This window comes from Corvus brachyrhynchos, unplaced genomic scaffold, assembly GCF_000691975.1.
Source record: "Corvus brachyrhynchos isolate BGI_N302 unplaced genomic scaffold, ASM69197v1 scaffold416, whole genome shotgun sequence".
NCBI lineage: Eukaryota > Metazoa > Chordata > Aves > Passeriformes > Corvidae > Corvus > Corvus brachyrhynchos.
Window position 1 is genome coordinate 165,690 of NW_008238439.1, and position 24,806 is coordinate 190,495.

Consider the following 24,806-nt stretch of genomic DNA (forward strand, 5'->3'; position numbering starts at 1 on the left):
GTGTCCTCTCCCCCATCACCTCCCAAGGCCCATCTGGAGGTATCACGAGGGGCGTTCTCACATCCTGCTCCCTGAAGAAGCCAGTCCTGCTCGCCAAGCACTCACCAACGTCACGCCAAGCGATGACGCAAGCCATGACTGTTGTCCAGGTGGTGGGGTGTGACCTATTTTTGGGCTACAGGGGTTTGGTTTGGGAGGAATGTGCAATGTCTAGTGATGGAGGTGGGAAGAGGAGCAAATTGTTGTGAGAAAGTCAGAAATTGATCTTATATCCTATGTACTGGCTCTGTGTTTTTAGAGGGAAGTAAGAGGGCAAAACAAAAGCAGTGCCACAGCCTCAGGATCTTAACATCAATCTGGAGTGGAAGTAAGAAGGAGAAAGCATCCCCACTGTAGGAAGCAGAAACTCTTGCTGCTTACAGAACTAGCATGTCTCCAAAATCTGGTTTCCTTAACAGTATATGGCACCAAAAGGGGAAATACTTTAAAGACACAAAGGCATTTTGCTCCTCCCTGCCTTCCAAGAAGCACATGCATTCAAAAACAACCTGTCCAGCACCACTACCAGCTGTCTCAGGTTTTATGCACGTATAAGCTGTCCTGTAACTGGCACAAATGTTCATTTACCAAGTGGAGTACTTCTTCAGTCATTCCACTCTGACATGATATATGCAACCTAATGAGCTCCGTAGCAACAGGGTAAATTTTCACAGCTAATTCTCCCTCTTGCAGGATTTTCTTTGGCATTGGGCTGAAGTATGGTTGGTTTGCTTGTCACTTGATGATTTTGCCATATTTTAGAGCAGCTCTGCTGACCCAAAAGGACAGCAGCACTGTCCTACACAAACAAGCAGTATTTCAAACTCTGCAGCATTGCCCTCAAGTTGCAGTCCAGTGGGCATCCCACCGAGGTTGTGAAGAAAAGGGAAGCAAATGCACTTGATTCGCACAATGCACAGCACTCCTTTAATTAAAGGAGACTCTCAGTTGGTCTGTACCTACTTTCCTGAAATCTTTGGGGCTTTCCAACCCTTCCAGCCCCTTCATCCATAGGGAGCTCTCTGCAGATACCTGTCCTAGCACTTTGTCTGTCATACACAAGCCCGACAGAGCTGTGGTTGGTTTGTATTATGTGGCATGTGCACACTGCCTATAAAGAAAACAAACAAAACCTCTCCAAAATAACCCGTTCCGTGTATTGATCATGAAAAACTCCTCAGTTCCAATTTCCAGGAACTCCTACAAGAGCAGGCAAGCCTTGGTGCCTACATCCTTTAAATATAATCTGAAGGGAATTAGTGTTTCAATAATAAAGGGAAGCTTTTTTTTAATGGGGAAAACCAGAAAACCGAATGGAGCTTCTTTATATCAGGTGCTGTGTTCATGTAATGAGTTCTTTTGTAGTGTAATAGTTTTCAAAACAGGGCAGCCAAGAATTGCTTTTTCCAGTTATCTATAAATCAGGGCTGGAGAGAAAAGAAAACAGTTCCAGAGTATGGTATGCATCAGTCTGAGCAATCACTCCAGCTAGTCATGCAGGTAAACAGCCACACAGCATCAATTAGCAACACAAAAAAAAGGGGCCATCTACAAAACAGAATACAGGAAAAAAAAAAGCTTACAAGTTTGCCAACCAGCCACTTATCTGTTTAAAGAGAGGGAAAAGGGAGCTACCCCAAATCGTAGGGGTCATCAGAAGAAGGCAGAGATCAGAGCACGGAGCAGTATGGACAGAGCAAGGGAGGATGCCTCCTGAATGAAGAGGTAAAGAGAAGAGAGAAATTGGGCCAGGGGCTTGCAGGCAAATAAAAGTTACACACAGCTGCAAACTGGCACAGAAAGAGCTCCGAAACAAGGAGGTGGGGAGGGAAAGGCAGTGGGAAGAGGGGGATCTAGACCTAATTATGGCAGAAAACAATTTGGGTGCTCTTTTTTTTTTCTTGTTCCACATTCATCTGGATAAAAATAATAAGGACTGAAGTGTGAGTCCAAGAGGCCAAGGATGGCAAAATTTACCACACTAGAAGCAAAAGATGACCCAGTTTGGACAAGAAGTTTAAGCAGAAGAAAATCAAGAGAAGAGAAGGAAGCTTGAAAACTTGTGTAGAGAAGATAACAGCAGGATTTAGCAACCATAAGGAATAGGAAGGGGGATGGGTAAGGAGAGGGGAGTTAAAAACAGAGTTGCAGCTATGTTTCATGGCACTAATTCAGCAAAGAAACAGCCTCAAATGGATGTAAACAATGGACTATTCATTAGGGGTTTCATTCCCTGCAACCCAGCAAACTATTGTCTGCAAGTTTTAAATACTCCCTTCACACACACACAAACTAAATTACAGAAAATGTGAAACATCAGATAATCTCAACAACGTGTCTCAAAATCACTGCCCTCAAGCATGCACTATGCTTGGCAGACTCTTCTTCCAACCATCTGCCAGCACGTGGAGGAAAATAAATAATTAATACACATCTGGGGTCAGACTGTGAGCTACAGCACCCAGCCTGAAACTCATGCCTGAGCAAAGGACAGGCAGTGACTAACAGCACATGTGGATTGAGCTCTGCGGAGCCTTTCCAAGCTGTCCCACCCTAAGCATCCTGTCCACCTTGCCACGGGACCCTCCCACACTGACAGAAGATGATGTGTGCTTCTATCCCACACTACCCATCTGACACGGCAGCTGAACAAGCAATTCAAAGTTTGGGGCTACATTTTCAGTTGCAGAAGGTTCAAATTTCTCCTGATGCCACTATTACAGTAAGGGGCAGCTTGGACAGGCAGAAAATATGTTTGACATCTGTATTTGCTCATCTGGTAGAGCTCTCCAGTAATACCCCTTCCTGAGCACCAGGGTACACAACAGGGCATGCAGGTGTGATCCAAATATCCTTGTCTTGTTCTCAAAGGTGATTTGGCTCTTTGGACTGCCCCAGAGCAAGCCTCCAATCCACAGCCCCTCAGAGGGAAGGGGTTTGTTTTTCCCAGGAAAGGGCTAGCGACCATGGAAGGCATTTGTAAGGGCAAGATGGAAAAAGAGGCAGAAAACTTGGGCTTTCTTTTTCCCCATCGATATGAAAGCATCTGCATAAAGGACCTTCCACAGTGCATCCTTCCTGTACTCATAGGCAAAGGCTCAAAGGACCTCTCGTCTGCAGAGCGGGAGAGCACAGGCTGTACGTCCTCACTCAGCATCTCTCATGCCTGATAGGATGTGACCTGTCTTTCAGGAATTTGGAGGACTGCAGAGAGAAGCTCCTGACAAGAGGCTGTCTCACAGCTTTTCTTCCTCTTGCCAGGGTCCAAAGGTACATTAGCACAGTGACTCTGCTCAGTGTTAGATCACATTGCTCCCATTAGGAATTACACACATGTAAGGAGACCTTGGGCTCCCTTCAGGTTCTCACCCAACTTCTTTAAATTCCTACTGCTAGCACTGAAGGTCTGTAGAGATGAGGGACAGAATCACAGAATCTGTTGAGTTGGAAGGGGTCCACAAGGATCATTGAGTCCAGCTCCTGGCCCTGCACAGAATCATCTCCCAGAGTCACACCATGAGAAGGGACAAGTCTTTTCTTACCCTTAGTTTTGGGCATATGGGCAACAACAAAGCACCTAATTTTGTTTTGTCTGTTATCCAGAAGTGCTGTGTGTTTCATTAAGCAGCAGTGGAAGCATGCAAACAACACACAGCCCACACAGGGAAAAACTGGCCTGGAAAAGTGGCAGGAGGGGAAGAACTCAGTTTTAATTCGTATCTTTCATATTGCATGGACTCTTTTTGTTCATGTTACACTGTCCACAAGCAGCACACACAACAAATCACTGTCCACCAAACTGGGAAAAATAAAGACAGAAAAGCTGAAAATACACAGATTCATTTATGGTTCCCCTCTGATCTCAGCATGCTTCACATTTAGGGTTCATGGAGCATCTCAGATAGACACAGACACACACTGACAACTACCACAGTTTAGGGACACCTTCACAATTGCCACATGGGCAGCAAGAAGCAAAGTGCTTGTGTACAACACTGAAATTCCCCTTCCTAGCTCTCTGAAAAGCCCCCAAGGCTGCCTCCAAAGGCAGCCTTTGGGGTTATAGGAGATGGGCCCCAGAGCTTCTGCAGCTCTGTATGTGTTTCAGTTTTAACCTACACTTTCAGTGTGAAGGGAAGACAATTTCTACTTCTTTTCACTGTAAGGATAGCCAACAAAATGTGAACTGAAGGTTGGGCAGAAAAACTGAGGAAGCACAGAGAGTGGGTGTTGTAAGTCACGTGTGGTCTCCAGCATATGGATAACAGTCACACTTAAATAAGGAAATCAAATGTCAGTCCACTACTACCCTGTCCAAAATTAATCTCTCTACTGATTCCCAAGAAGATCCAGCTTCAAAAGCTGAGCTCCTGCTCGCAGGAAGAGGCAGATAGTAGAAAACCCACACAGGGAAATACCTGGAGTTTGTTCTGCTCCTCTTTTACCCAAAGTCCTTTTTATTAAGTGCTTTTCACTGAGCTGTACTAGAAAAGGAAGCAGGAGAGGAAGGGGGCAGTGGGAGGAGGGAAGGGGGAAATACAGCATTTCCCATCAGCTCTACCAAAGGAAAGGCATGGTGGGGAAACAGAAGGGATGGCTGCAGATCATTCCCAGCCAGACAAGTGCAAAAGAGGAACAAAAAGGAGTAACACATGGAGATCAGCAAAAGAAAAACCAGCACACAGGGGGAAGACCAAGAGAATACACAGGAAAGGAAAAGACAGTGAGGAGGCTCTTCTGGTGGGACGAACTACTGAGGAAACAGCCAAACACACACCACCACTCTAAGAATCAAACAGAAGCAGCTGAAGGTTCAAAGAAAGCATCCTAACACAGAGGAGAAGAGGTTCTGTCTGAGAAAGAACCATGGTCTTGAAAACCCCAACAAGAAAAGAAATGCTAGATAGAAGGTGGTAACAAGAAGGTAAAAAAAAAAAAGAATACAGGGGTTTAGATTTTTTTACACACTGAAATCTTTCACTCAAGTTCATGTCTAACTTGGAAAGCATCAAACCTCAATTTCAGCAGAAAAGATTCAAGTTTGAATTAGTCAGCCCATAAAGGATATTTAGTCACCACCTCTAATCAGCCTCCTATCACAACCAAGGACATGCCAAATATCTGAAGCAGACTAAGTTTAAAAACTAAAACAGTACCAGAAATAGTAAAAATTCCTGGCTGAGTCACATTTTAAGCTACACACATTACCCATTCAAAGGATTTAATGTGAGCATTGTTATTGTTGAAACTTGTTGCTTTGCCTTATTTTGGTAGCTCAGATGAGTAGGAACAACATTTCCTGTACTATGGACGAGATGCTTTTTGATCCTTACGGGGTTTTTCCTTCCTCTTGTTCCCAGCCTTCAAACACCTCTATTGGTGGGAACTTTCCTTGTAGACAGTGTCCTTCCCAAGGACAGACTTAGAGAAAAGATGACTTTCCTTAGAGTTTTAACACAGACATGGGGGCTGATGAAAATGGTCGCTTGGGTGTATGCATGGTGTGGGCCAATGAAGCTGCAACCAAATGTCTTCACTCTTTCTCCTGTAACTTGATACCTGGCTTTAGCGATCCCTCCAGCTCTTGAATTAGGAATGGAAAACATGAGAGCTCTGTTTCACAGCAAAGGTTTAGAGACGGGGGAAGGAAAAAAAAAAAAAAGGACGTATTAGGGCTACTTGCAAACAGTATTTGCTTTACACTGGACTTAAACACCTGACACCACCACATGTAGGCTCTGTGTACCCCCAAGTAGCTATGGGCACCCGTGCTACAAAGCACTGCCCAGCTCTGTCAGAGCTGGTGGTTTGAAGCCTGACCCTGAATTGGGCCTAAAGCTTGATTTCTAAAGCAATTCCCTTTACTTCGTGCCTCTCTGCTCCAACTGCTCTGGGTGCAAATAATGGCATTTGAAAGCAAACAGCTACTGCTAGTGCTGAGGGAGCAAGATATTAAAAACTCCAATAGCTGTTTTTGTGCATAACTGCAGTTTGTCGTGAGAGTATAACAGGATGCTGGGCTGAAAGCTTTATGAAAATGGTGTCCCTAATCGTCACACTCATTTCCAAGTCCTTTGAAAAATATTTTTAAAGCATCTGTCTAGTTACATGTCTTGTTACGTGCTCTCAGCCACAAATTGGCAAATTTCAAATCCCGAAACAGAGCACAAGAAACCTTCCCCAAACACGAGCTCTCTCAGCACTTTGTGGTATCCCTGGCCTTCCCAGACTGCTCTCGTGCACCAGGGAAGGGTATAGTGTGCTCGCAGGCTCACCAGGAAAAACCTTTTCCCTGAGCATTGTGGCTCAGCCATTTCAGTGACACAATTACAGCACTTGCCAAGGAGCTTGCATCATGTAACATGCTGCGAGGCTTTTCACGGCAACACGGCTCGCAAGCTTCCCTTCGGGGGCCCATCCCAGAACGCCCTGCTGCAAAATGCTGCAGCTCCCAGCCCCCGCCAGCTTATCCCACCTCCACAGGAACAGTAGCAGGGATCCTGCACCTCTTTTGCTCCTTCAGCCCTGCGGAGCTGAGTTTAACGCTCCCTTCCAGTGTTTACAGGGAAGGATGACTGTCACCTTTCAGAATACCACCAGTCATCTTTGCAAGAAGGTTGTGATGTAAATCAGGTGGGAAAGTGATAAAGAACCAGCAAAACCACTTTTGCTGTGTTCTCAGGACTATGAATTTATGGTACCACTGCTTGTTTGACAGAGGTCAAATTTGAGCTAATGCAGGATTAAATTCTGCCTGTGGAACCACATGATGCTAATGGCAGGTAGTGCTGAAGATCCAGGTGGAAACAAAGCTTAACTTTGCCTTCTTCCACTATAACATAAGAGCACTCAGATTTACAGACTGGTGACAATATTTCTAAAACAACAGGCTACAGCCATGCCATGTATCAATAAAGCTGGAGCTTTGCTGGGATGGTGAGGAACGAGCAGTGTGCACTGCAAACTAAAGAGTACAAACACACAGCAAATTAAGCAGTTTGTTCCTGAGCTGAGGTTTGTAGAGATCTGATGAGCTGCAGGATATTGGCTCTCCATCTTGCTTCCAGCTGCTTCTACAGATGTCCAGGCTCCTCACTGCCAAGAAGAGCTTGGAGGCTAGTGAAAGCAGCTGGAAGAGAAGGAGGTGGAGGAGGAGTCAGGCTTCCACCCTCTGGGGAGGGCACAAAGAGGAGGAGGAGGAGGGAAGCAGGCACTGCCCACATGCTCTACCACTCTGGCTGAAGGTGCTGACCACTGGGAAAAGGCGTAATGTCCAAGGAGAGGGGAATGAGGAACTTTGGAGTGTTTTTTCTTTTTTTCCCTTTTTCCCCTTTGTTTTTTTTTTTAAGGAAGCTAGGGAAGAAAATTAGGTCACTGAGTAGCATCTCTGCAAGAATGTGGGAGCAAGGAGGGCAGAGATTCAAGAAAGAACCAACAAGGAGAGGGAGGGAGTCAGAGAATCAGAGAGAAATAAAAGTGATGAAATATTAGTGGTGTATGCAAGAGCAAGAGAATCACTGAGCAGATGGGAGGAGGGAAGAAGAAATGATTAATAAGGAGTGTGAGGCCCTTCCCCCTCCCTCAAGCAGGACTAATCATGTGGAAGACAGCTAAAATCTTACTTCCTAATATTGCTTTGCTGCAGTAGCTGCTACATGATGGAGGAGAGCAAGCCCATCCCCAAGACAAAAACCTCCCCTAAAAGATGGGAACAAACCCCTCACAACACAACCACGATATTTTGGCTGTTGGTGCTAAAGAGACATCTGTCAGGATGGATCTGTCACATCCTGAGAGCTGACACCTGGTGCTCCTGCAGGACCACCAAGTCCTGCAGTGAGTCTAAAGCCACATTCCTGCTTTCACCCTGGTCACCTACCCTACCTCCAGCCTTAGAGAGGAAAATGACTGGCCTTTCCATGCAAGCCAAATGTGAATGTTCAACCTCCCTACACCAGCAGCCAAAAAATCTCATTGCCTGACATCAGAGCACACCTCTGACCAAGCATTTGTGGGGCCGCACCTGGATACGAACACGCTGCCTCCTCAGCACAAAAGCACAGGGTGAGCTTTGCCATTACAGCATCGATCAGAGGTGCAGGTCAGCTCTGCAGCTGCCCTGCTCTCCTCGACTCACTGGGCCAGAGCCAGCTCTCCTGCAATGGGAAGCACAGGCTCCCTTCCCACCATGTGTTTCTCAGGCTTGGCCATCACAAAGCAGGAGAGAAGAAGGGCCATTGCCACAGAAACAGTTCCAGATAAATACATTTGCTAAAAAGAGGCTCCCGTGGATTTCTGGTGACAGCCTGTCACCGGGACTGCTCTGCACAAAGCTCCCACAAGACTCAAGTACACAGTCCTCTTCCTGAAATATATGCTAAACAGCTTATTGCTTCCCACGTTTTACAGGTGCTAACATGTTCATCCATCCCCTCACTTTTTTCTTCCATGGACTGAGCAACCCCAATACCTTCACTTTCTCTGTAAAGGTCATGTCTGCTAAATCATCCATTCATGCTATTTTCCTCCTTTTCTTTTTCTTTTTTTTTTTTTTTTTGACCCACTTATGAGTTGGATTGCTGTTTTTAAAGGCTGTGAGCAGAAAACTGGTTCAAGACTCCAGCTGAGACCTCACCAAGCTGAGCTGAGTGGAAGGATCGCTGTACTCTTTTGGTTATAAACCTCAGCTTGCCTTTTTCACAACTGTACGAGGCTGGTGACTCACAGTCAGCCTGGAATCCACCATCAACTCCATCCCCCCTCTGCAGAGCTGCTGCTCAGCCAGCCATCTCCCATTCCGGGTCTGGGCAGCCCATTATTCCCACCTAAGTTAACAACTTTGTGCTTGTCCTTTTCTGAATAACCTCTTATTTTCTCCACTTGGTCAACATTTTAAATCCTAACCCTGTTCTCAAGAAAACTCAGAGCTCCTCCCACGTCAGTATCATTTGCAAGTGTAATCAGCACCCACAGCAGAAAAATCCCCACTGCGTGTTAGTTCTGGGGACGACGCCCAAGAATTGACCACTGGGGATGCAAACCGATCCTAGAGCATTTGTGACATTGCACCCCACAACACCCAGGCCCTGGAATTTCCCTGGGAGTAACCTGAGAGTCACAATAAAGTGTGGAAGACAAAGTTGTTAGGGATATCATGCAAATATGCTGGGCTTATGATGGACCACTGTGCTCTGCCACAGGACATAATAAAAACAATTCAGATCAAGTGCCATGCTGCTATTTAACCCAGTGTAAGGGAGATGACTGCAGCTAATTAAAAACAGAAAAAGTGCAAAAGCCTCAGCAAGACAAAAGTGAAAAGGAGCATTTGCCTGATCATGGTGGTGGAGCATTCAGCAGAACTGTGATGTCTCCTGCAAGAAACAGGCATGCTCCCCTAAAAAACTTTGACCAGCTAGCATCACTCCTTCTACAGTATTCATCAAAGCTATTTCAATCCACACAACACCTCTTTTCCACCAGACATTGCTTCTCTCCAGGGCTTTGACACTACACTATGATGGCAAATATCTTTAGACTGATACAAAGTGAGCAAAAATTCAACTGTGGCTACAGGCTAGGAGGCAGACATAGGCAAAAGGGGTGGCTGTGTTTGCCTCAGACAACTGACCTGGAAGAAAGGACCCGAAGGCATTTCACACCCAGGTTCTGGTCACCATATATAGCTCATGGGCAATATGGCAGAAGGGCACTTTGATCCCAAGCAATGTTTCAGGGCAGCAAATTGCAGCTGTACTATGGGACACTGCTTATTAATCCTGTAGCAAAACATACTGGGCCATAAATTCCATCAATTGCCCACTGTTTAAAGAAATTAGTTTTCTTTAGAAGAGGACCATGCTGTTATAAACACACCTGACTCAAGTCCATCTGATCCCTCCCCCATTTATGCAGGTGGAAAGACTTTTGTCTTTACCCTGGGAAATACAATGGTCAAAATTTGACATGTCCTTTTACTCCCAGTGCTGATGCAAAAGACAAAAAAGAACAAAACCTAGTCTGCGTTTGCTGTTTCAGATTTGAATCAGTAGCACATGGGACAAGCCCAAATGCCAGGAAGGTAAGGAAATGCTGGATCCTAGGGACCTCCAGCAGAAAAGTATCTGGTCATAATGCCAGTGGGGTCTCCAACACTTTCCTTATGAATAAAAAGCCTTTTTTAGCAGGGTATATGGCAGCAAGATTGCCAAGAGATTACTCATAATCACAGCACTGCAAACCTTTGCTTTGGACAGTTTTAGCCCCAGAATGACCAACTCCTGCCCCTGAGGCCAGACAGTGCAACCACTGGCAAACTAAACAGTACCCATGGTGTTCGGAAAGATGATGATGGTCATAGTCTAGAAAGGCACTGCAAAGAGACCACTGAAAGCAACGAGAATGTATTTTATTTATTCCTTTATGCCAGATAATTTCAAAATTGCTGCAGGAGATTGCAGTAGAGACAAATTTAAAGTTTTTGTTTGTTTATTTATTTCTATTTAGGGTAGAGAAGACTCACCAAGTGAAAGTTACACAGTATGGGGAGGAGGGTGGGGAGAAGAAAAAAAAAGCGTTCAATACTCTCCCTCATTTTTTGAGGATTTCTTTCCCAAGCTTGACAAAGCTCCACACAGTGTATGACTCTCCCGACCAGAAAGATTTACTGCATTCGGAAGTCCAGGGTGGAGTGCTCCAGCAGAACTGGACCAGCGCTACAGCCGGATTTAAAGTGATGTCAGGAAATGGGTGGGGGCAGGGAAGGGGAGCATAGCAAACGACATAGCCCACAATCAGGAAACTCACTTGGCAAGATTTGTGGAAAACCGGAGGTATACAGGAGTAAAGCCCCATAAAGCAGTGCTCCGGCTGCTCCCACCGCTAATCTGTTCCCGTTATCGGAGCTCAAAGAAAAGAGGACAGTTGCCAGCTCCGGAGAATCGGGAGCGGTGCCAGCTGACGACACGCTGTGATCGGCAGCCGCCTGGTCTGGGTGAGGTCTGCTATCATGTGATGAGCGCTTGATAGCGAGGGAACGGGAGGAAAGCACCCACTCCAGAGAACACCTACGTCTAGTTACCCAACAAAGGTAAGAAGGGTGCAGGAGGAAGGGAAGAATAAAAGCATCCTGTAGCTGTAAGGCAGCTACAGCAGATAACTATTACAGAGGTAGTTCTCCCAGAGATGCCTGGTGTGGGTGAGGTCTGCTATCATGTGATGAGCGCTTGATAGCGAGGGAACGGGAGGAAAGCACCCACTCCAGAGAACACCTACGTCTAGTTACCCAACAAAGGTAAGAAGGGTGCAGGAGGAAGGGAAGAATAAAAGCATCCTGTAGCTGTAAGGCAGCTACAGCAGATAACTATTACAGAGGTAGTTCTCCCAGAGATGGCAAAGGCCAGGAGACTTCACAGCAGCACTTCGGGCAAAACCAGCCCGAGCCAGAGGCAGCTGCAGGGCTACACTGCTTTCAGAGGGATATCTGGCAAGACAGAGGTGAAGTAGCCACGCCTTTAACACCTGCAGACAGGCCAGCAAATCCCCTAAACCTCACCAGAGAAGGAAGAGACAGAGGAGCCACCCTAGTGGGTCTGGTTCATGGAGTATGGGGCTCTCAGGTCACCAGCACTACTCCTCCTCAGACGGCGTGTGTGTAACAGAGGCTGAAGGGATCAGGGAGCCCTGGGGAAGGAGAGGGCTGGATATGGCAGGATGCTCCTAGGATGCGCTGCAGCAACTTGCAGAGGAATGCGACTTTCTTGTTCCTACACCGAGGAGTTACCTAGAGACAAGCAGCCTCAAGTACAGGAGCTCCCAGGATGGGAATGTAATCACTGCAGCTTCAGGATGGCAACGCTGTCGCTGCTGTCCTCCTCTTGAACCTGGAGATTCACGGGGGTCCGGCTCTGCACACACATCCATGTCTGGACACGCACCTCTGTGCCAGGCATCTTACAGGCTAAACAGATATGTCAGAGGATGGGAAAAGGAAATATAATCCTTTTATAAGGAATTAAACAGCAAAAGGAATAGCAAATGCAAGAGAGAAAGGCAGCGTTTAAAGGCTGGACACTCAACTCAGGTCTCCTGATTTGTCTTCCCGTCCCGCACACCCCCTGCTCTCCTCTCCTGTATTCCAGTTCACTGGAAGACACCTGTTTCGGGGGGATTTATAAAAAATTATTCTGAAAAGCACCTATGCTATTGAGTAGGTTAAGTATTAACCAAAAAGTTTTTCCCTCTGAAGAAACCAGTAAATCCAAAAGTAACACATGGCAGCTTCAGAAGCCAAAAAAAGGTATTAGCATAGCATAATAATGACAAATTTGGAGCAGCAGAGATGAGATGGAAGTTCATATAACATAGACAAGAATTAAAGCAAACATATCCAAAAACAGGCTAATTCAAAGGAATGGAAGTCTCTGAAGTTATCGATATTCTCACAACAGTTTGTGGTCATAAAACATTAAGTACCAAACAATCAAAATCAGGTCTTTTATTTAAGAGCACCTTGGCCCGGAAAGATACTTCTGTGCGCATCAGATGGCTTTTGGTGAGCAAACAGGAGTGTGAGATGCATAACCAGCTCTGCACTGCACACAGAGACTCAAAGGGACAAGTTAGTAGATCTAAGAGCTCAACAAGGTTAGAAGCAAGAGGATCACAAATGGAAATTTCACCTATAGCAGGTCTGACTTTTCACCAAGGCCCATATGTAAAAGAAACAAAAAAAGCCTCAAAGATTACACATGCCTTGGAGCATCCTACTCAGTATGCAAAAATGTTCTACTTCACATGCACAGTATCCCCCAAAACTGAATGTTTTTCATTACTTCCTTTCACTACCAAGTAGTTATTCACTAAAAACACAGGGCTGAACCTCCTTACATTATTCTACTAAGCAAAATAAATTTAAAAAATAAAATAATAGTGAAAAAGCTTCCTTCCTCCATTATACCCACACAGAGAATGGTAAGATTACTTTCCATAGCTGTTTTTTCTCATACAGTTACACAGATATGCACATCTAAGACATGAAGGCCCAATCAACACGTAAGTGTCAGTACTTTTTTGATAGAAATTTCCCCTTCCCAATCAGCTGTCCAGCATGGTCACAGGACAACCCAGTCCTGCACATTCATGAGAGGTATCACTGATGGTTTGGCAATCTAATGTCAGGCAGGCAGATGATTTAAAACCACATATCTGACTCTCCAAGAGACAGAAAATACTTGGAATATGCTTAGTAAAAACACAACTAATGCTGAGATTGTATTCTTTTTCAGACTGTTTAATTAGGCTATGAGTCACATATGCTACAACAGCTCACAATGAAGTTTGGAGAGAACCAAGCTTTATTTACAGCTGCAAGATGGTGGGGTATGGTCCCCTTGGCTTAGAGGAATCTGTTTTTCCCACTGATCAAAAGAAGTCAAAATTAGAGGCATAAAATCAATCAATTGTGGCTGTCTGAGTGGTATTTGGAAAGCTACTGTGGGCACTATAACCTAACACTCCCTGTGTACACTGTCTCTGCCATGCAAAACCAGTACAGTCACTGCCTGAAACTAGAATCACCAGTCTGGTTTAATTTTGTATGCCTAGTTATTGGAAATTCTCTCTCTCTTTAGGTGTCTGTGCTCCTGCTTAATTACCCCAAGTCTCTGCCTCTGGGCAGTGGCAGCTCCTGTAGTCACACCCCCATATCTTCTGTTAAGGGAAGGAAAACATCATCTACCCCCTTTACAAACCATGCCTAAACTCTTTTAAAAAAAGGGTCAGCAGGTGACACTGACTCCACTACAGTCACTAGCAGCTGACTTTCCAGGGCCCAAGTTTCATACCAGCTGTTCAGCTGATGTCCAAAAAACATTATCACCTTCATGGAGTAATCAGCATGTTTTAGTAGCTGGTGGCTTCAAAAACTGCACAAACTTCAGTAGCATTAGAAGTACCAAATTTTCTTTTTGTCTTGCTTTGCAGTTTGTCTTCAAATCTGAAAGCAAATCTCAGTTTTTGTGGTTGAGATTTGAAATCATGCACAGATACTGAATTTTGTGACATTTATGCCTAACTTCTATCTCAGGCTCATGTCAAATCTCTGCTGAAATCTGTCCATTAAAAAATTTATTAAAAAGAAAATCTGAAATCAAACAGATCTTTTACCAGTTTCTGGAACAGAAAGAGGAAAACAGAAGAGAAGGTGGTTTTGGTATATACAAGTAACCACAACCCAAAGCTTTGAGAAGAGCATGCACTTCTAGAAGGAACACATATTGCTAAAAATATTTCTGTGCTCATGTATGCCTAAACACAAAGGACCACACTTTGTACCCGGAGTTATATCCCAAAATCAGCCCTCCTAAACCCATCAGCACTGTCTGATCATAAGCAAGGAAAAAATGTTAGACCTGTTAGGCAAAATCAGATCAACTGAAAAAAAGCTGGAATGTGAATTCACTGTCAGAGAGTGGAGCTCAAAGGACCAGACAAGCTACACACTAAAGCTCAAGCTGAATAACCAAAATCCAAAGACATCCCCATCTCCTTGGAACCTACACACACAGAGCTTTCCTTCAGTGAATTGATCAGTAATTTTTGCCACTGCAAGCTTTTTGGTATATCACCCACCAGAAGTCTTGCTAACAGTATAAAAATCGTCAGCAGCCATGACAAGAAAAAATTCAAGGCTTGAGCTCCTTGGATCCCCCCAGAACAAGGTCACTTCAATTTAAGGCTGAATGACCCAGTCAGAAACTCATACGGGTATTCTGCCCATATTTATGTCCACATAGAATAAGAAGAATGCTATGTTAATGGTTTAGTTAAGGGGTTTTGGCCTTTCCCTTTTTATCACACAGTTTTCAAAAAACTATTAAACATGCTATACTGGTTACAGATGAAAAAGAAATGCATGAATATTTTGGCTTCAGCATTCACTAAGAACACATAGAGCAGTATAAGGCTTCCTGCTCATTGATACCATCAGTGTCAGACCTTACACTTCCATGCCTACAGCCATACCCCCTTTAGCTGTGATCTAGGCAGTTCCTGCAAGGCAAGCAGGGTCAGGTTGGGTTAATACGCAAAGGAGAGGCCCCCGGGGAAAGATCCAAGCGCTGCAGATACTAGAACTGGTAGTGATGTAGCAGCACTGCTCTGCTCTCTCACGGACTGCCTACCCCCAGGGAAGCTGCTGTACAGATCTGCAGCACAGTATCTCACAGCCTCACAGCTCTGCGTAGATACTGAAGGAGACATACGATGCCCTTATGCAACACACACAGCTCCGCTTTCAAAGCTGATACCACATTATCCATACAGGAGAGGATAAAGCAGAGCACCCTGTACATCACCCTGCACACCCCATGCCTTGGCTCATTATCTACCCCATAACCAAACCTGGAGTAAGGAAAGTTGAACCAAAGAACGAGCAAGTTTTTGTAACTCAGGAGAAAAAAAACCGGCCAACAACCAACAAACCAAGAGTCCGCACCCTGAAGAGAAATGAAACTTCCCAGCCAGCCAACTGTTAAACCCTCACGTCTTTATCAGCTTCTGTTTTGGGTTAAGTTCTTCACCGTTTCTACAGGACACGGTGAAATTCTCCCACTTTTCATCCCAATGCCTTGTGTGCTGTCATGCTGACACACAGCTGCCACTGCCATGTCCCACCCCACACGAGGCTGTGGTAGAGGAGAGAGGAACAGTTCCCCTCTACAAGTATCTATCATGGAAAGTGTGTTAGGGTCTCTGTCATTAGGTCTATTAGAAGATATTTAATAACTCAACACTGTTGAGTTATTTTTGTTAGTCATTTTTAGTTATTTTTATATAGTTACATATAGTTAGTTTTTTTTATTAATGTCACACGGGGGGAAAGGTGCCTGGAAAGCACAGAAACTCTTCTTCAGCATTTATCTGTGAACAAGCTCTAAAATCCTTTGCGAAAAGTTTACAGCAACCCTTAGTCTCAGTTGATAACATGGTTTGGTTTATATACCTAGTGTACATGGGGTAATTCCTGTCATCCCTGTCAATTTGACTTGACTGGAGATGATACAAACTCTGAGAGGGACATGTTTCACAAAAAACCTTTGTAATCCTTGCAACAAAGGGTAACTCTAAGAGTCAGATGATGAAGATCCCCAGAACTCTCAAATATCTCCCCCACAGAGTCAAGGTGATTTCATAGTCACGCAGCTTTAATGATGGGACTTCCTCAGGGACACAGTATTAAACATTTAGAGAAAGCATTTGAAAAGAAACTGTATCATCAACCTGATTTCTAATCTTTTCACTTTCCACTACTTAGAAGTACTACAAAGTTACATCAAAGAGTGATGATGCCTGGCATTTTGTGGGGTGCAGAGCTGAGGGGGAGACATATTCAGCTTCTCTCTCATTAGTATTTCCTACAGATAAAGTTCAGATTTTAATTTTTATCGATTGACATTTTAAATTTATCCATCCACTGGGTTGTTTTTAATATTAAAGAACAGTGCCTTTAATAGAACACTGTATGAAAACCAAAAGAACTAACAAAACACGCCCCAAAATACAGTTTCACCTTCCCCTGGTCTTGCACTAGGTAGTCCATCAGAAACTCAGCCTTCTCAAAAACATACATGAAAATGGAGAGGACAGGAAGAGAAAGCAAAAGCAAACCACGGAAGTTCTTTTCTGCTGCAGCTGCCTGCAGGCTCCAGGATCATTGCCACACACACTCACTGTGTACTTAGAGGGAAGAAACAACTGGATTATTCTATAAGGCTGATTTGAGTGAAGCATAGGCTAGTGTAACTGCAGGCTGCCTTTTGATGTTGTTAGAAGAAAATCTCCAGATAAATCATTACAAGAGTCTCTAAAAATTCTCGCATCAGGAAATGGCACATAAAATAGCCTCAGGAACTCCCCGTCCATCCCCCAAAAACCAGACCTGAAGCACAACATCACATTACTGCCAACCTAAGAGCGAGTAGCAAGATCACTACTTGTTAGGAGCTGACAAGTCTGAGATAAATGTTACTCTTAGATGCACATAATTTTTTCCCATTGACCTCACATGTGACATGAAATAGACCAAATTTCCACATATTCCTTTATTTATTTTTTTTTAATTTGATGAAAAAATTAACAGTATTCAACCAATCAGTCTTAGGAAGAGAAACCCTATGCCTTACTTTAAAAAAGCAAAACAAACCAAAATACTTTTTGTCCATTTTATCCAAAGGAAAAGCTAGCCAACTCCGAAGCAAACAATTACAAAATAAAGCAGGGTCTGCATCTGTCTTTACAGATTCTATGTCCCTGTGAAATTACATACATATATACTTTCCCTTCAGGTTGCTCTGGAAAATACTGCCACCATCAAGGAAACCTGACAGAGCAAAGGGAAAAAACCCCATCACCTAGTGAATCACGAAACATTGTTGAAAGGCAGAAACAAGTTAAAGAATAAATTGTGAAAGAAAAGCATTCTCTGTAATGTTTAATTTATAGTAACTTTCTAAGTCAAAGCTCATAGAAAATGTTTTCAGATTCACATGTTGATCTGTTTATCCCCCTTGGCTATTTTGCTTAAAATAACATTCATTATCCACAAGGAGAAAAAGCCAACAACGCTGCCACTTGTGAGAGCTGGGGCCTGAGAAGGCAGGAGGAGCTGAGCAGACCCTGCCAGGCACACGGAGCCCGTGCCCGGCTATTGCAGGCACAGCTCCGCTGAATGCAGGCCTGGCTCGGCGAAGCCACGCTCCGTGCTTGGCACAGGGTCCTGGCTCCTCTGCACGGCCCTGCCAGAGCCCGGCACAGCAGGAGGAAGCGAGCTCGGGCCAGCAGATGTTACTAACACTTACGCCTGTCACGAACAGAAAGGACAAGAAAAGTCTTGAAGAGGCAGCGACTTGTTTTCTTTGTCAGGAGTTGGGAGATGGGGCTGGGGGGAGGGAGCAGGACGGCACCTCTCAGGATTGCTGCTCATTCAAAGCTGTCTTTGTCGGCATGCCATTGCTTGACTGTTACTGCTACCAAAAGGGAAAATAAAATCAGAATTATAATTCAAGCCACTCAGCCATTTCAAATCAACACATTATTCTAGTAATGAGAAAACTGAGTTTTTAGTGGTAGAAACAAACATTGCAGTTGCAACAACTTTCTTTGTGTTGGGGTGTGTTTGTTTTGTTGACTTTTTTTTTTTTTTTCCAAAATCATACTATTTTATTCCAGGTGAAAAAAAATCCACAAGGCATTTGTAGAGGTAAAACTGGGGGCCTCAACAGGGAGCAGCAGGACTATTGAGCTGAACAGAGGGCTGTGCATTTTACCTGACTGTAAATAGCACACAAATCCCTGTTCTGCTCAGTGTAGATCCATAAAAGTCCAATTTCTCCTGTTCATCAGTCTACCTCGCCCTCTGCTCTGGTTTTCTTGATTTCTCCTCCATGTTGGGCTTTCACGGCATTGCCAACAAGAAGAAATCAGTAAATTTCCTGTGCTTGACACCACGCCTAAAACGACCAAACAAGAATGAGAACCTTTCCAGTCCAAGGAACAGACTGTGGGGAACTTTGGGATCCCTCTGGGTGGGACTGGTCTCGCGTTCAATGAGACGTGAGCAAGGGAGGATGCGAAGGCATCACATGCTCCATAGGACTCCCTGCCCACTAGGCAGAAATAATTAAAGAGAAAAAAAAAAAGGAAGGAGCAAGCTGTGGTGGCTATCTCTAAGCTATGAAACAGGATCACTGTGCCTCCCTCATTTTTGCTCTTGCTGGTCACTTCAGCTGGAAATCCACGTTTTATACCAGTAAGGTGCGAGGATCTGGCCATGGTTGGAAACCATGCCTGGAAAATGTTCTTGGGTTTTTTGAGTTTAGATAAAGTCAACACGAGTTGCAAAGTTATTCTGCTCCTTCACTTCGTAGGAGTGTCTTAAACAAGAAAACTCCAAATCCCCAAAATCTACTGGGGACTGCCCTCTGCCTCGTTAGACTCACTGATGCATGTGCTGTAGCAGACACGGAACAGGTCTGGGAGCAGCTCTTGCAAGGCTCCAGAGGCACAGGCTGGTAAGAACCCTCCCTCCGTCTTGCCCAGAGCGATTTGTGCATTGCATCTCACATTGTGATCAAGCACAGGGAGAGGCCATCCTTATGATAGTTCCTTATTATTCAGAAAAGTTTGTAGTATTTCAGGAACACAGAAGGAGCAAGGGCAGGAGCATGCAACATTTCCAAGTACTGAGAAGCAATTAAATAAGAACTTCTTCTGGTTTTTTAGCCCCTAATGTTACACAAAAAAATCGTGAAAATATCAACCTGCAAGGATCCAAAATCATCTAAGCACAAAAGGATGCCCTCAGCATCATTTCTTTAGAAGCCTTGCAACATTCCTTTGAAGGGGCTGGCCACAAGATGTTTCTGAATCTTTGGGGAAGGGTAATTCCTTTCAAGATGTATCACAAAGCCAATCCAAAATTACACCTTGATAGCAAACCAGACTATTTGGAAGCCTTTTTACAGCTTTCTCCATAAAACCAAAAGCAAATTCAAGATCTTTTTCAACTGATTAAAATCCGTATTATTGGATACCTGGCCACACTAAAGCTACATGTAACTTCTCTCGATACAAAGTGAACCATAACCTCAACAGCCATCCAGTAGCCTTTGTTACATGCAGAGACAAGCAGGGCTGGGTATCCCAAAGGCCATTCTGCAGGTTTCCAGCAAGAGGAAACACGCTACAGCACATCTCTGACTTGTGGGTTCGGTCAAGGCTAGTGTGAGCAGTTCTGGCTAACTCTTACCACTGGCAGCTAATGCAAATGTTACCCACTTGGAGGCAGAGAGAAATGTACAGACCTTTCCCACCACCTCGGCTCCCTGTTTAGAGCAGTAGCAGGCTGGTTAAACAAGATGAGAGAGCAAAGGAAGGCAAGGGGGAAAAAAAAGAAAACCAACATAAAGGACCTTTCCTACTCCTCCCAGTCATGGCCAAACATCTTCAGGGAGGCTGCAGCTGAGAGATTAACTACCCTTGTGAGCTGCTGGTGTGGTTTTTGGAAGGGGAAGTTCTGCTGGGGGTTGTGACAACTACTCAGTACTGCTGAGGTGACCTAGGACGAGACCCCTGCTCAGCTACAGCCACTGTAATAATTTCACAGGGCTGCAAGTCCCAGTTTCCCCTCTGCAGGCACAAGCCCAGAAAAGTAGGCAGGCTGCAGGGAAGGCATTGTCTCAGAGTCTACCACCAGACACAGAGAAGGAAAGAGGTCATAAACAGACCTAAGGCAACCTGTTCCAAACTCTGAACACAGGTCATGCTGCCCAGCCTGTGTCACACCTGCCTGGGAAGGACAGCTGGAGAAGTCTGCCCTTCTCCTACACGCTGGCAAGTTCACGTTTGCACAGGGCCAAAGCTGCGATACTAGAGTTGCATGTGGGCCCTGAAGTTTAAGAAGTCTCAGAGTTTCGCTCCAGCCAACTTGTCTTGAATAAATTCCTCACCTGAGCTGTCAACTCTTCTGCTACTGCAAGCTCTCAAGCACAAGCTTTCTGACAGCTTGGCTTTTGGTCTCTTTTAAAATTGTCCTGGGCTTTTCTCATAAATCAAGTGCAGTCAGACCCTGCCACATGCCAGCCCCTCTGGGGAGCAGGATGTCAAGCAGCCACAGGGGTCTCCAAGGACAGTCAGACTCAGAGAAAGCCAGGACTTCCCTGGTTTTTAAAGACCTACTGCTTACCCTTTCCTCCCCCTCTGCAAGATCAGCAATCCCAGTTGTATCATTATGAGATGTACAGATCTATCCCATACCTGATTTTGATGACTATGAATTCATTGAAAAGTATTGGCTCAGACAGGTCCTCACTTTCTTGCCCACTCTCACAGAAGTTGTGAACTTTTGAGACTTGTGCATCCCCATCAGATTTGGTCAAAAGGCTCAAAAACTACTACTAGAACAGACACAGTCCTAGGAAGACTCAAATTTTTCTTTCCCTCTTGCATTCTTGTCCCTCCCTACCAAGACAGATTTTATGATTAACCTAGTCTGAATGTACCCTAAAAGCAGATGTAAAAATGTGTACATTAGAAAATGTTAATATTGGCAGATATTCACATTCCTTTCCAGGATTTCACAAAACTCTTAAATCCCTGGTGACAGGACCTAAATGGAAAATGAATTTTTTGCTGTCTTTGCAGCCATACAAGAAACAAAGCAGAAGTTGATGCGCTATTATTTATAGCCTTGAAATACTTGCTTGGAAGTGTCTTTGATTCAAGAATACCCATCAAATAGTTATTCTGGTAGGTTTATCAACTTTTTACTTTAACATTCTGATTTTCTGTCACACAACACAATGATTTTCATGTTTGTTTTTCCTGTTACCAGAGCACACCATTCATTTTAATTGTTGATTTTGGCATAGGAGGACGCTAAGTTCATAATGGAGATGTGTTTTCAGTGGTAGTACTGAACAATAGAAAAGTCTCTTTCAACTCTTGGGTTATGAGGAGAACCAGCTGTAATTAAATTTAAGTCATAGTGGCTCTGTTTCAGAAATGCAACAGTCTTCACTAACTTTGCAGTCAAGGAGTTTGTAGCATTTCAGGAAAACAGCTACTTTTCTGAAGGCCTTATCTGAAACCAGTACCACAAAACGGTCCCTTTATTCTAGCTTAATTTGATAATGACGAATAACCAAGTATCTTTCAATAAACCTTTTCTGGGTGTTGTGGCCGCAATGTGGTGCCTCAATGACTTATATCCTACTAATTGAAATGGAATGTACAGAAACCAGTAAAAACCTTAGCATTGCCAGGCTCAGGTTCTTTGAACTACATCTACAACTGAAGCAAACATCAGGAATTGAAATCATAATGAAAGTGCTTAATTCAACACATTAGAAAAGTCAAATTTCATCATCTGCTTGATTGACTGTTCTACAGCACTTTAATTGTTCTCCAACTTCCAACAGGGCACGAACGTGGATTCTACAGAGCAGCCAGGATTTCAGAACCTGGAGAGAATTACTGCAGCTGATGAGCTGGGAATCAAAATACCCTTTGGTGTAAGACTTAAAAAATCACCTCTCCACCCCGTATGAAGTTATCAGGAATTGCTCTATTATTTCTGTCATTAACCAACCATTCCTCCCCCCACCTTTGCACCAGTTCCTCTCAAGTGCAGCCAGAGATTATCAAACCCAGCGATAGCCTTTCAACAGCTTGGCCAGTTGAAAAATCTCTCAAGTTCTGCTGCTATCACCGCTGCGTGAGCTGACGTCAGGCTGTTGTTTATTGGAGATGGGATGGTGCCAATTTCCACTGAGCTGAAGACAGCCGTGTCCAGCCTCTTTTGGCTGCGCACAAGCAAGAGTTCCTTGTGTGTGCTTGCGTGCATGTGAAGAGTGTGCACGCGTGTCTGTTTGTGGGCACACACAAATGTGTGTGTGGGGAAAAGCAACTGGCTTTTATTTTCCACTGAGATACCAGAAATAAAAACAACAACAGAAAAAAAAAATACAGCACTTCATCTTCTTTGAGAAATAGAAAAGGAGAGAGCGGGAAGCACTGCCAGTTTTCTTGTAAGAAATATCATAGCATGTATGAAAACATAATGAAAAACTTAGGATAACCCTAAAACCCCCACAAAGAAGTTTACACAGTCAAATAATTAAAAAAAAAAAACCCTAAAGCCTGTCCATCCATAAAAGGATTGAGGTGAATATCTGAATAATTGATAGAATAGAAGAAATAGCTAAGTTTTACAACGACTATATAACTTTTCAGAGTAACTGCATTGTCTTCCTCTTCTAAGACCAGGAAAGCCCTGGATCAGGTATAAGTACAATTACTTAATTGCATTTTCTGTATCAAGATATTCTAAGTCATTAATAGTCCAGAGGGGGAAAAAAAAAAAAAATGAAATCCAACCATGTGTGACTTTTTTGTAACTTTTGTTCATGTAGATTATTCTCTGTAAAGGGACACATTACACAATGGCATCAAATCCTGTTTTCAAGCACAACTTTTATATGCTACAGATATAATTATCTCAATGGCTGTAAGGTTCCATTTCGAGTTTTAAGTATTACGCTGTCATTTTTGCCTGGGAAAACACTCCAGCTTATTTGAATTTGAGGAATACAAAAAGCAATTACTGGCACCTCAGGTGAAGTTTCCAGTATTTGCAACCAAGCGTGGACTGCCACTGTCATCTGAGTGAAAGAATTAACTGTACTGAAGATTTTTGGTTCTACTTAATGGCTTCTTCCCCTTAGCACCTAAATAAACACTCCTCTGCCTTCTTATTTCCAACGAATGCATTACAAGAGGATCTTCATCTACACACAAACTCACCCTCCTGATGATTTTAACTCCGTCTTGTCCTGTCTTCCCATGGAACTTTTCTTTCAAGTTTAAATAGTTTTTCAGAAGTTTCTATTGAGTCAATTATCTGAAGAGGTTTTACAGACCATTAATACTGCTCTGTAGGTTAACCACAAACAACATAAATAATTGTTTTCCTCTTCGTTTAGGGAAGTACTGAGTTTGAGATCCCCCCTCTCAACATCAGAGGCACAGTACACACAGAAAATATGCAAAACTGGGGAAACTTAATTTGAACTACCAGAAACAGTGAACTTCACTCTGTAGGTCCAATGTTCTATATTTTACCTACATTTATCAAGTTACCTATAAAAACACCAAGCTGAGAATTGGCATATCCATTCCAACCCCCAAGACAGCTAAAACATGAAAGAAACCAATATACTTAACCTTTAACATAAAAATATATGAAGAAGGCACACTGACTACAGCATGCAAGTTAGTCAAGACCTTGCAGACAGCCTTCATAAGAACACTTTCCATCACTGCTGGCCAGTGCTATTAAACTGATACTCTATCAGACAATAAAATACATGCTGCCTTTCTAGTGTGACAAACTTTGAGGGTTGGTGACAATTTTCAATATAAAAGTTTGGGAACTTTTACTCTGAAATGATACATAGCACCTCCTTACATGTTACTGACTGTTTCCTCTCAATTATTTCTCCTCAAAGATACCAGACAGGATATTACCACCTAAAACAAAACTGAGAACTGGCATTTTGAAGTCTAGACACGATTTCCTCTTTTGGAAGCCTCCTCATCTCTGTACCTTCCCCATGTAACCACACTCTCAAGGTGGCCTCATCTAGACCTCCTGTATAAAGAGAGCTGTTCAAAATAGCATTTATTTCTGTACACCAGAACCATGTGCTAATAACTTGCTTGATAACTACATTGAATTGTCAACCCTTACGTTTAACACTTTCACCTTTTGCTTCATGTCTCAGGGAAAAGGGGGATGCAGCATGGATCATACACACTGTTCGGATGCCAGGACCTGTATCAGCATCTCACACAGCTTCCTTAATCCTCTATTCCTTGACATGCCTCTTGTCTTCTTGAAAAAATGCTCTGTTTCTGTGGTGATCTTGGTATTATGTTCTGCAGCTACATCTTTTTGAGCTCCTGTGTGCATTCTGTGCTTTGCAATTTGTTCCGATGACAGGCTTTCAAAATGTATGACTGCATTATCTACATGTATGTATGATGCATTATCTTCACATACATGTATTATCTATGCATGGTAATACTCCTTGGGCCGGCCACCTACATTTTATACTGCACTCTGCATGTATTGCAAATAGGTTTAGCCTCTGTCTCCATTCAGACTGCAGTCTGACCTTTGTTTAGCTGTGCTCTTCGGCAATTTTGCT

The 24,806-nt window shown here is 43.8% G+C and overlaps 1 long non-coding RNA gene across 2 annotated transcripts; it reads left to right on the top strand.

Annotated features, from left to right (window-relative positions):
• The first annotated feature begins 10,432 nt into the window (after nucleotides 1–10,432).
• On the top strand, nucleotides 10,433–22,781 carry LOC108447224. 2 transcript variants are annotated; one of them, XR_001862661.1, is made up of 4 exons: nucleotides 10,433–11,037; nucleotides 11,242–11,332; nucleotides 21,241–21,345; nucleotides 22,017–22,781. It is a non-coding gene; the product is annotated as an uncharacterized LOC108447224 (long non-coding RNA). The 2 variants fall into 2 exon arrangements; XR_001862660.1 differs by having other exon boundaries at nucleotides 11,242–21,345.
• Nucleotides 22,782–24,806: the final 2,025 nt, after the last annotated feature.